The following is a 13,289-nucleotide window of genomic DNA, read 5'->3' as shown; positions in this document are numbered from 1 at the left end:
AGGCCATTTGATCAGCCAGAACATTGCCCTCGATGCCTCTATGGCCAGGCACCCAGCACAAAATAATATGCTGGTTAGACATATATGCTTTGCACAGAGCAGAATACAGTTCAATGAGTACAGGGTTTTTGTGTCTGTGTAGAGTCATGATAGCTTTTACAACGCTTAGGGAGTCTGTAAATATTATTGATCGTTTGAGTTTTGACTTGCCTATATTCTTCACGGCTGATAAAATTGCATAGGCTTCAGCCGTAAAAATGCTTGTTTCCGGGTGCAGTACATCGGACTCGGAGAACGATGGGCCGACTACTGCATAAGAAACCCCTGCATGTGACTTGGAAGCGTCAGTGTAAAACTGAGTGCAGGACGAGTACTTAAATTGGATTTCTAGAAAATGCATCTGGATTTGTGCCTCTGGAGCGTCTTTTGTTACCTCTACAAACGAAGTATCACACTCTATGAGTTGCCACTGCCACGGTGGCACTGGATTTGCTGGGGCCATCAAATTATTTTCAAGTAGTCGGATATCCATTTCTGCGCTAATTTTTCTTATACGTAGTGAGAATGGTTCTCTTACTGTCGGCCGGTTATTAAAGAGTGTGGCACTGGTCATATCATTTATGATTGAGAAGGACGGATGTTCCGAGTTCGAATTTACTTTCAGGAAATAGGTAAGGCTTAAGTATGAACGTTGCATGTCAAGCGACCACACGTCCGCTTCTACGTACAAGCTTGACACAGGACTTGTCCTGAAGGCACCAGTGGCTAGGCGGATGCCTAGATGGTGTACAGGATCCAGCATCTTTAGGGCGCTTGGCGTAGCGGAATGGTACACTATGGCGCCGTAATCTAGTCGTGTGAGTATGAGGCTCTTATACAGATTTACAAGGCACTTTGTGTCACTACCCCAAACGGTGCGTGACAACACTTTTAGAATATTCATTGTTTTCATACACTTGTTCCTTATATACTGTATGTGCGCCACAAATGTAAGTTTCGTATCTAGAATCACACCTAAAAATTTGTGTTCTGTTTTTACGGCCACACGTTGTCCCTGCAACTCAATGTCAGGATCGGGGTGCAGACCCCTCTTCCTGGAGAACAGGACGCAGGTGGTCTTTTGTGGGTTAAGGCTAAATCCATTCTCGTCTGCCCACTTAGACACCTTGTTCAGACCAAGCTGAATCTGCCGCTCACAGACTGCAAGATTGCACGAGGCGAAACCTAACTGTACATCATCGACGTATGCAGAGTAAAACATGTTTCTTGGGATATACAGACGCAAAGAACTCATTTTTACGATAAAGATAGTGCAACTCAGCACCCCGCCCTGTGGCACTCCAGTTTCCTGCACAAATGGTTTTGATACAGCATTTCCCAGACGAACACGGAATGTGCGATTAGATAAATAACTTTCTATGACATTTAACATGTTACCACGTATTCCAACGTGTGAGAGGTCTCTAAGTATTCCAAACCGCCACGTGGTGTCGTAGGCTTTTTCCATATCAAGGAATACAGACAGAAAGAACTGCTTATGGACAAAAGCTTCACGAATTTGCGTTTCAATACGTATCAAATGGTCGGCGGTGGATCGACCCTCTCGAAACCCGCATTGGTACGGGTCAAGCAGTTTGTTTGATTCGAGGAAATGTATTAGTCGGCGGTTTATCAATTTTTCGAACAGTTTGCAGAGACAGCTTGTTAGTGCTATAGGCCGGTAACTCGAAACAGACGATGGGTCCTTGCCCTGCTTCAGTATAGGGACGACAATGGCCTCTTTCCAGGCGGCGGGGATCTTGCCGGAGGACCATATAGCATTGTAAAGGCAGAGGAGAGTTTTCTTTGTTTCATGGGGTAGGTGTTTTAGCATTTGATAAACTATGCGGTCAGAGCCTGGGGCAGACTTGTTGCAACAACTAAGCGACGCATAGAGCTCAGCGATGCAAAATGGCTGGTTGTATGCCTCGTCTCCGGTGCATTTTCTTTCTATTTTCTGTTTTTCTATGGTAGCCTTGTGTCTTTTAAATGTTGGCGAATAATGAGATGAGCTTGCCACATGTTCAAAATGTGCTCCCAGGCAGTTAGCTTGGTCTTCCAGACTGTCGCCTTGTGTGTTTACCAACGGGAGTGAATAAGTTTGTAGCCCTTTTATCTTATTAACTTTCTTCCAGACTCTGCCCTCGTCCGTATATGAGTTTATGCCTGATAAAAACTTTTTCCAACTTTCTCTCCTGGCGTGTCGGCGCGTTCTTCTCCCCTGCGATTTTATCTTCTTAAAATTGACAAGATTCTCCGCAGTTGGGGAGTCGCGTAGCAACCCCCACGCTTTGTTCTGTTTCCTACGAGCCTTCCGACATTCCTCGTTCCACCATGGGACACGGCGTTTGCAGGTCGCACCACTTATTTCAGGTATACATTCAGAAGCGGCATCAATTATAAAACATGTAAAATACTCGACAGCAGCATCAATTCCCAGCGAAGATATTTCAGACCACGAGATACTACTTGTAAGACTTTGGAATTTCTCCCAATCTGCCATATCCAACTTCCAGCGGGGTGCCTGTGGTGGAGATTCGTTTTTTAGTGGTGATCTCAGCAGTATAGGGAAGTGGTCACTCCCGTAAGGATTTTTTATAACTACCCATTTAAGTTCAGCAAATATAGACGGGGAAGCTACACTGAGATCAATGGAAGAACATGTTTTGTTTGCGAGATTGTAGTAGATGGGTTCCTTATTATTCAGGAGACACGCACCAGAGGAGAAAAGAAATTGTTCGATTAGGCGTCCTCGCGCATCGATACGCGTGTCGCCCCACAAGCTGCTGTGTGCATTGAAATCACCAAGAACGAGGTAAGGTTCTGGTAATTCATCTATAAGTGACTGAAATTCATGCTTGTGTAAAGGGTAATGTGGGGGTATGTAGAGCGAGCAAATGGTAACGAGTTTACCCAGAAGTACAGCACGAACGGCTACCGCCTCAAGTGCCGTATTAAGTGGAAGTTGCTGACAGGCTACACTTCTGTCGAGTATGATGGCCACACCACCAGATGATGCGGCAGAATCCTCGCGATCTTTTCGGAAAACAATATTCTGACGTAGGAAGTTGGTGTTTCTGGAGTTTAGATGTGTTTCTTGAACACACAGCACCTTTGGATTAAATTTACTCATAAGTTCTTGGATGTCGTCTAGGTTGTGGATTAGTCCCCTAACATTCCACTGCATTATTGTGTTCATGTTGGAGAAAAATAAAAGGTGCTGTGTGTATTCCAGTTTCGCGAAACGGAACGCGAAATCTAGGGGGAAAATCCGTCAGTTAACTCAACGCTACTCAATGCAAGCTAGCACCGCCGCAGAACACCCATACATGGCACCGCTACAGCGCGTCGGCGGTCTGGAAGGGATATGGCCGCTGCCACCCAATGTTGCCGGCATGCCGTGTACCTTTGCGGTACTCTGAAATTTTTTCCAGTGACTCTAGCTAGCCATCGGCGATGGAACGCGGCGGCTTGCACGCGCGACGGCGCCCCAAGCGCGTTCCTGACGCATTCACTCAAATTACTAGGTAGTACTGTCTAAACGCTCGTCTAGCTTACGCTGTAACTTTGCTGCGTGTGCCGCGCAGGCCTGGCATTTTCTCTCGACAGTGGAAGGGCTGGTGATCTTTTGGGGGTCCCACGTGTGACAAGGGTAGTTCAAGGGCACGTTACAGGTCCCCGAGCCTACAGGGGTATGTGCCATTGAGTTTGGACCCTTTCTGCACTATCACCAGGATCGGCCACTTTTCAGCGTGACACCGCCACCACCACCATCGCAGCCGACACTTGTGAGCCTATAAAGCTTCGCTTAAAAAACGTAACCGATTACAGTGACAGTTCCTTCTTTGAAAAATGTGATTGATTACAATCACCAATTACTGCCTCACGAAAGTAATTGAGCAATTAATAAAAAGCGACTCCGAGCTGGTTTGCGTTGGTGCACTGGGCCCCGAAGGACCGATCTCCGTCGCTGGGTTCGGAACTATTAAACGAGCTAGCCTGGATCTTTCAATGCATCCTCAGCAGCCCATCACACGTCACCTTCACTAAGAATTGTTTTTCAAAAATTTGTTCCGTAATCTTTCCTCGTTTTCTTGTGAAGACATCTGGCAGCGACACTCACTCACTATGTGCGCGCTGGAAAGAAGGGCTGCGTTGTCATGACAACGGCAGTGAAAGCGATTTTGTGCGACTATTTGGTCTGTCTGAAATGCACACATGCAATTAAACCTGTGCCGGAGACCGGATTTCGCTTTAAAAGTCAATGAATATAAAAAAAGCCGCACTTTCGCCGGAAAGGCGAAGCACTGATAGCGAAAGCAAATTATTAGACTACACGAAGCAAAGTTTGTAGTTGTATCGGATCTGTAAATTGCAGTAGACATCCACTTACTAATGAACTTAACAGTCATGTTGCAACTCGCGCACCGGCAAACATGAGCAGATCAAACTCCATGACCGCGAACGCTTGCTGTCACAGTCACATGCTGGCGTGATAAAGAGCGCAAACAGAGAGCAGTGAATGCTTCTACTGCCTCTCGCTACAACGCGTCTCCGAACCTTGAGATTATGCGACTACCAACACTAGGTGCACGGGAAGACAGCGCACATGAAGCCACCAGCCATCTCGGCTGGACAAGCCTTTTAAACCGCCACAGGTTACCTCCAAGATAGGGCGCGCGCAGCCGCGCTACACTGTGCGGCTGCAGTGTCTGTTTGTGAGGTCTATTGACCCTTTTTGCGGAGCAGTTTGTTTTAGAGAAACGAGATGGCGCTCACGGTGGCACGCCATACCTCTCCTCAGAGACCGCGCACGAATACGAAACCATTACCGCTTCTACCTTGCTTCTGTGCGATCAGCTGTCGGAAATGTAACTGAGTTTTCGCTAACACACTGTGCTCCAATCATGCTAGATTGAATCATGTAGATTGAAGACGTGTGCAGTAGTTGGCTGCAAAAATAGTGACTCGTATGTTAAGGAATAGAATGAATGTGTGTGGCCAAGTTCGCGGACCGCTTCTGCAACTGACCGCACGTGTTACCGGCGCTTTCCTCGAGGATACAGAAATTTGATCATCCGCCAGCCTTGTATTACTAACCTTCAATGAAAGGGCTTCATCCCCAAAAACATCGTCAAGAGTGAGTACCACTCGTTAAACAATGACAAAGGGAGTAGCGCCGCTTCTTGTCATAGTAAGTTTATCGCACGTTATCTATACACATCTCTCCCAAATGGCAGGAAAACTTACGCCCACTCTATCGCCGACGTATCAAGAATAAGTGAAGGGACTCACACTTGAACATACGCGCACTGTATACGCACAATAAATCACGGACTACACCTATGGCGCACGAATGGTGGAAGCTGAATGTCTCGTGACGGTCCACAAGAGTAAGCGAGTTACTAGCTGTAATATATATTTGCTACAAGGTACTACAATGTACAAAACAGCTACGTTTCAAGCCTTGTGCTCAGCAAGAACAAATCTATCGGAATCGAGCACACCCGCGAGCGATTAGGCAGAAAATAATCAGATAGTGGCCGCACCGGGGAACTTCACTGAGTCAGAAACTGACAAGTCGCCGCTTCAAAATATTTGCCGAATAAAAAACAAAGAGCAAAACGCACTAATCCTGACTGAATTCATAATCGGAAAGCTTGGATAGCTTGAAATACATATTTAGCCCTGCTTTTAGAACAATTAAGCACCATATATGCTGCTTGCGCCGTTTGGACATAGCTTAACCAGCTCCGAACGCGCTTTTGCATGTTCTCTGAAGCTGTGATCAAAGCTTCGTGTCGTCCACCTAGTCACCGTCTACGAGATCTCCGAAAACAGAGGTTTTCTAAGCCGCGCCGGCGTCATACACTTCCATTGTAAACAAGGAGGCAACGGAGGAAGTTGAGGCAAGCAATGGGCGCGTCACCACGTGATCAAATATGGCAGCGCCCACGGCATCGCCGCGAAAAGGGTCAATAGAGGAGATGGCGTTTCGGCTGGCGCAGCGCAACCGGCGTAGCGTGATTGGCCGTAAACGACGCTGGCCCGCGCGCCGATAACGTTCGACTTGGGGTGCTTCGATGCCCAGCGGCGCTGGCATCGAGGCGCCCTAGTCGGACTATAAACGGGCCTTCACCCTCTGCCCCCCTCCAGCCCCCCAGTGTTGCGCCATAGAGAAAGAAATGCCGCAAGATGGGACACTCGGCAAAAACTCGCAACAGGAAACACGTCAACACACGTCACGCTATAGTATTGATGCCGAACGTTAGCTGCCGCGAGCATCGAAAAAAAGGAAGTGAAATTAAGTTAACATTGATTTATTTTTATTGCGATAGCAATTATATGGACACTTCAACCGGATTTCTGCCGTCGGCGTCGCCGTCGCCGTCGCCGTGAGGTTCCGTATAGATAAAATCTTCGCTGCGCGCCGTATGCCCCAGAGGCAGCGTGCGGGGACGCGCGCTATCACGGAGAGCGAACGCACTCAATCTCCCACGCGCAAGCAAGGAAGCGGAAAGCCAGCGCCGGCACTTCTCTGCCAACAACCACGCTCGTCGCTCGTCCGCACAGTCTCTTATCTCTCCCACGCGCAAGCAAGGAAGCGGGAAGCCAGCGCCGGAAGGAGCGGGGGGGGGGGGGGGGGGGGGGGGCGCACTTCTACGCTGCCAACAACCGCGCTCGTCGTTCGTTCGACCGCACCGTCTCTTATCTCCACACGGCTCTGACCTTTATGCGCATTCGCCGCTCAGTTTCCGTTGAAGCGATAGACCGCACGTACCTTCGCCCGCTCCTGCGGCGTATATATCCGCTCGCTGCCAGCGTTTTGACGGTCGTTGTCTACACTCAGTCATTAAGTGTGATCTATTCATGTTTGTTGTGCGCGCTCACACCACGCTTCTTCAATCAGTTAGTAATAGTCGGGCCACATTTTCCAACGCACGCTACACATGCAATGCTGCCTGGGTCGGCAGTGCAGCGCTACAGGTGTGTCCCTTCGCACGCGCTGCCCACGGGAAGCGCTTCTCATCAACACCACCGTTTCACACGCGCCTCCTCGTGGTCATCGAGTCTCTCTTCATGTCGGTCTACTTACGCCGCAGCACACCTGCTTACTTAATCAGCTCATGTTTACTACAATTCATATTGCTACCAAAGCCGCTCACCTTACTTCGTATGACATTGCTAGTGTTGCTATCGCATTCATCGCTTCGCCCTTAGGGCGAAACTGTGACATTTTTAAATTCTTTGCCGCTGAAAACTAAAACGTTTTGCGTATAAATGAACGTAAACTTTGCGACTTATTTTTCTTGCCTTACCTAGCGACAGGCTAATGACGCGCCAGATGCATGCGTCATCCGCCAGACACTCCCCCCGAGGTGAGCGAGGGCGGCTGCGCGCGCGTTTGAGCGCTCGCCCGCGGAGACCGGTCTGTCTCTCCTTTTTTTTTTTTCTTCTTTTTTTATGTAGCAGTAGCGCACCCAGGATCTCTGCCAAAGCGGGGGGGGGGGGGGGGGGGGGGGGGTGGTTGACAGTTTGCCTTAGTGTGCCAATACCACCTAAACAGCACTAATTTCAATTTCTTCGCGGTAAATTGTCAAAAAATGCGCTTTTTGCACAAGTTCGCGAGTGTGCAGACGATTGCGCGTCTTACATCTGAGTTGCAGTACTCAAAGGCGCAAGGAAAGAAAATGGGTTAAACAGAAAAAAAAAGGGGGGGGGGGGTTTAACTCGGCCTCGGGGAGGGGGGGGGGGGTACAGCCCCCCCCCCCCCCTCCATCGGTGCGCCACTGAAATGCAGCCTGGTTTCTTGGGCTCCCGCCGTATTCTTGCGTTCCTTCTGCACCTGGGACAAGACAAAACTGCACTATTGAACTACGGCAAGGTGAGAAATTTTGTTTCACAGTCTTAGACGCAATTAGGCTTACGGCACGGGACCGAGACTAATGACGCAGTTAGCGAAAAACAGCTCGGCAGTCCTGGCGCAGTTAACTTGAGTTAATGAATCGTGCTGGGACATGTTTCCGACGCTTCCTAGGGGATTACTGTAACTAATTGCGGTTCTGTTGAGGCACACTGGCCGCGCAGGGCGTGGTGCGTAGTCTAGTGCATCTCGCTACGAGAAGTTTGTGCCGCTTTCTCTGACGCCAGACATTACTGAAAAGTAATTTCGTTACTTTTTGGGGTACTTTTGAGGCACGCTGGCCGCACAGCGCGCTGTGGCGCAGGTAGCGATAAGCAGCTCGGCCATGGTGACAAAGTTTGTTTGGCGTTTAATAAATCTTAGAGGGACAAGTTTGTGACGTTTTTTTGTGGCCATGCAACAACATATACCTTCTTTCAGTACTCACGCCTGTCGAAAATGCGATGGGTGATTGCCAAGAGTGATATATAACATGGCATTGTGTTGCTGGCGCCGGCAGAACGCGCGAAATATAACGCCGAGGAACATATCAGAAACTTGTAATTCGAAAATTCCGTCTTCTAAAGGACTGAAAACAGGCTTTGCACCCACGCATTTGTCTTGAGTGCGAGTAGAAGGCATTCTGCGAACGTCTAGCATGGTCCGGCTGGGAACCTCTGCCTCTGTTGCGTCCGTCTGTGTGTATGTAGCTACCATCGCGTCGCCCGAGGCCAAGTTTTAGAAACGTGAAGTCACCCGTGTGTTTGTGCTGCTAAAGTGTAGGGAATAATGCCCGGAAATGGAGGAATACTTGGAAATAAGATGTTTTCATATTTTATGGTATTATTTGGGATGAGTCAGGGTATTTTCTACGCCATGTATGTAAAACCGAATTGCTTTTGTTTGTAATGCCACCCATTCACCGCTTTCGCACGTTTCACCTCTACACGCAGTATTCCTACATCTAAATACCAAATAACACATGTTTGTAACATGCTGTTACATGCTTGTAAATGTAACATGCTTGTAATTAACTTTTTTTTCAGCTGGTGCCGTCCGGTGGAGCTTCATACAGGAACTACTGCTTACCTGGGGTCACAACGTTGGATGAACGCACAAAAAGTGCGGAACGAGCTTTTATATAGAGCAAAATAAATATTTCCTGATTTCACAAGGAGTCTTGCGTCTACTTTGTGAAATTGCACGTGGCACAGATTTGATGGGACTTGACTTCACTTCAATTCACTTCACTTTATTACCTTAAAAACCCCATTGGAGGGGTATTACATAAGGGGTAGTTAAAAAAATAAACGTTAGAGACAGGCGTTAATTTTGAGATATGGGTGACAACAGCTTCGGTAAAGGCAGATGGGCTTGTGATGGCTGCGATGGCGTGTGGAAGGCCGTTCCAGTCCCTTGATGGTCGAATAAAAAATGATGCTTCAAAAGTGGTGGTCCGGGCACGTGCAACCTGAAGCGGATGACCGGTGCGATATGTATGAAGTGATGTACGGTGGGTGATGTAGGGAGCTGTAAGAAAATGAACGGAAGAGAGAGAGGGTGGCAACTTGTCGACCGAAAGAAAGAGTTTCCAAGCCAGATTCCGCTTTCATCGATGAAATGCTGATATCGTACGAATATGAAGAATGAATAAACCTCGTAGCACGATTTTGCACAACCTCAAGTGCATTTGCGATATAAATCTGATGCGGGTTCCAGATGGGAGATGCATACTCAAGTTTCGATCTTACAAATTATTTATAGGCCAACGCTTTTACTTGTTGTAGGGTATGACGTAAATGTCGCCTAAGAAATTCCAGTGAGCTGATGAGATGATGAGATTATGTTAGTAGTGTGCAAGCGCCAGGACAGATCACAAGATAGAGTGACACCAAGGTATTTGAATGATTCTACTGATTCTATTGGAACATCAGCAATGGAATAGGAAAATGTGAGGGGGTTACGGCAGCGATTGAAATACACGAGTTTACATTTGTTAGGATTTAGGTTCATTAGCCTGCGATTACACCATTCTTGTACATTATTGAGATCGTTCTGTATGAATGTGTGGTCAAATGTCTTGGTAACTTTGCGGTAGATTACACAATCATCTGCAAACATACGAATGTTACATGATACCTGTGTTGGTAGATCATTAATGTAAATTAGAAAAAGAGGTGGTCCTAGCTAAGACGGATCCCTGCCGGACGCCTGATGTTACGCGGACTCTGCTAGAAGAATGGTTATTAACGAAAACAAACTGAGAGCGGTTAGTCAGGAATGCTTCTATCCACTTTAGTACGTCGGGGTGTAAATTTAACTGAGACAATTTTAGCTGCAAACCTTTATGAGGAACTGTGTCAAATGCTCTTGCAAAATCCAGGAATATGGCATCAGCCTGAAGGTTACTGTCAAGGTTAACATGCAGGTCATGAAGGAAAATTGCCAACTGCGTTTCGCAAGAATAGCCTTTTCGAAATCCGTGCTGACAAGGGCGAAAAAAACAGATTGAGTCTAAGAAGTTCATGATATGCGAGTATATGACGTGTTCCATGATTTTGCAGGGGACACTAGTTAATGATATAGGACGATAATTTAATGGGATTTCTCTGTTGCCCGATTTGAAGGCTGGAACGACCTTGCCCACTTTCCAGTCGGATGGTAAGATGCCTGTAGAGAATGACTGCGAAAAAAACAAAGTTAGGTACGCAGCAGATACATGTTTAATATTTTTAAGAGTTTGGAATTAATATCATCTACACCTGCTGACGATGAAAGCTTGACGTTATCAATGATCGAGGTGATTCCATCTGCCGAGAATATAATTGCTGGCATACACGCAGTTATGTTAGTAGATGTGGGAAGATCTGGAGTTGAAGTCTCATTAGTAAATACAGAGAAAAACGCTGCGTTAAAAATGGCAGCACACTCGCTGTCGCTGACCGCTTCGCCATGTGCATTTAACACGCTGATCATGCGCGCCTCCTGAGGGTTTATTATTTGCCAAAATTGACGAGGGCTGTTTGTAAGCATTTTAGGCAGTTCATCGTGAAAAAAGGAGAATTTAACATTCCGTATAGCCCTCAGATAATCGTCTTCGGCCACAAAATATTTCCCCCAAGCAGAGGGGTGTCCGTTTAGTTTGGCTGAGCGGAAGAGACGTTTCTTTTTGTTTTCAAGTTCCTTAGGTGTTTTAGTGAACCATGGCTTGTTACGGTTTCCGCGGAACGTTATTCTCGGTATGAACTTGTCAACCAGATCACCTAGCTTGTTTTTAAATATTGACCAGTTTTCATTTGTAGAGCGCGTAGAACATAACCTCACGAACGAAGAAATGCGCTCAGATCACTATTAATGGCATCATAATTACCTTTATTGTACAGGCGGATTGCTTCGCTGACTAAATCGCGTCTTACGGGTTGAAACGAAAATGTGGCGTGAATTACTTTATGGTCGCTGACTTCAGGTAGATATGCTATTGATGATAAGCTTTCCGTATTGCTGGTTAGGATGAGATCTAAGATGCTAGAAGTGCTGAGTGCGAACGCGTGTAGGTTCTGATACAAGTTGAGTTAAATTGAAATTAAGGCAGAAATCCACAAAATCTCTGGCAGGCTCACTGCCCATAGTTATGGGGACGTCATTGCTCTAGTCTATTTGAGGAATATTAAAATAACCAAAAATGAGGACTTCTGCTTGTGGGTGTTGATTACTAAGGTCACTTAAACTGTTATTAAGCTTACATGTGAAATCTGGAATATTATTTGGAGGCCTGTAGCGAACCCCTAGAATGATTGTATGGGGGGAAACGTGAATAATTAGCCATAATACTTCAAGATCAGAAGTGATGTTTTTGGCTACGGAGCACGATAACTGTTGGTGCACAGCAATCAGTACACCGCCCCCCCCCCCCCCCCCGCATGCCTTTGCGATCCTTTCGATAGACATGAAATTCCGGTAGGTCGGCTAGTACTTCGGTATCTGTTATATCTGTTAGCCACGTTTCGGTTATCACCATTATATTACGGTTGGATGATAAAACAAGGTTGGAAAAAGCATCACGTTTGGTAAGCAAACTGCGTGCGTTCGTAAAGATTACAGACAATGATATGTTAGATTTGGGCTTAACAGTGCAACGGACATTTTTACGACGGGGAAATTCCTATATTATTTCTTTGACAGACTGTGTTTGTTCGTCGTAGACGTGGTGCTTATGGCCCATATGCAGTGTTTTGAATCGCAGAGAAAAAGGTAATGATTTGCTTCTTAGCGAAAGTAACGAGATGCCTGCGAGCGGTTTGTACCGGAACGAGAGAAATCCTCTCCAACGCTGAAGCTGATTCCTTTGAACTTGCCGCTGTTAGAACGACCCAATTCTTTTGTGTTATGGAAGGTGAATTCCGCTATGATAGGACGGTGGCGGTTAGTACCTGTGCGATGACCGAAACAATGTGCGCGCTCAATTTCTTTAGGCTCGATAGAAATATTCAAATGATCGTGGCAGTGCTTGATGATAAGTTGCTCGGTCTGGGCAAACGTCTCTGATCCATTTGATTCAGGGAGGCCATAAAAAATAAGATTATTGCGTCGTGACTGGTTCTCGGCGTCATCAATACGCGTTTCAAGCCTGTGCACCACGGTGGCCACTTGAGCGGTACACGTTTTCACGGTTTCGAGGTCAGAGCGTAGGGAGACAAGATTTTGGTAATGCCCCTCTAGATCAGTCATGCGCCTGCCCATATCACCAATAGCTTTGTCCGTCGACAATAAATGAGTTTTCAGGTCTTGAACCTGACTGTTTAATTGCGATTGTCCAGCAGACAAGTTCTTCAATTCAGCTAGTAAAGCACCGGAGTCCGGGCCCGGGTTGCTTTCGACATCACCCGACACCATCAACAAAGCACGAATTACATGAAACACTCAAGAGCGACAAGAAGGCAGCAGTGCGGGCTCGGCAGCTGAAGCAGGAAACGATTGCTAGACTTCTTAGAAAAAAAATGTCACAGTTTCGCCCTAAGGGCGAAGCAATGAATGCGATAGCAACACAGCAATGTCATACGAAGTAAGGTGAGCGCCTTTGGTAGCAATGTGAATTGTGGTAAACATGAGCTGATTAAGTAAGCAGGTGTGCTGCGCCGTAAGTAGACCGACATGAAGAGAGACTCGATGACCACGAGAAGGCGCTTGTGAAACGGTGGTATTGATGAGAAGCGCTTCCCGTGGGCAGCGCGTGCGAAGGGACACACCTGTAGCGCTGCACTGCCGATCCGGGCAGCATTGCGTGTGTAGCGTGCGTTGGAAAATGTGGCCCGACTATTACTAACTGAATGAACAAGCGTGGTGTGAG

This window comes from Dermacentor silvarum, chromosome 9 (genome assembly GCF_013339745.2).
Source record: "Dermacentor silvarum isolate Dsil-2018 chromosome 9, BIME_Dsil_1.4, whole genome shotgun sequence".
Taxonomy (NCBI): Eukaryota; Metazoa; Arthropoda; class Arachnida; order Ixodida; family Ixodidae; genus Dermacentor; species Dermacentor silvarum.
Note: the sequence above shows the minus strand (reverse complement) of the source record.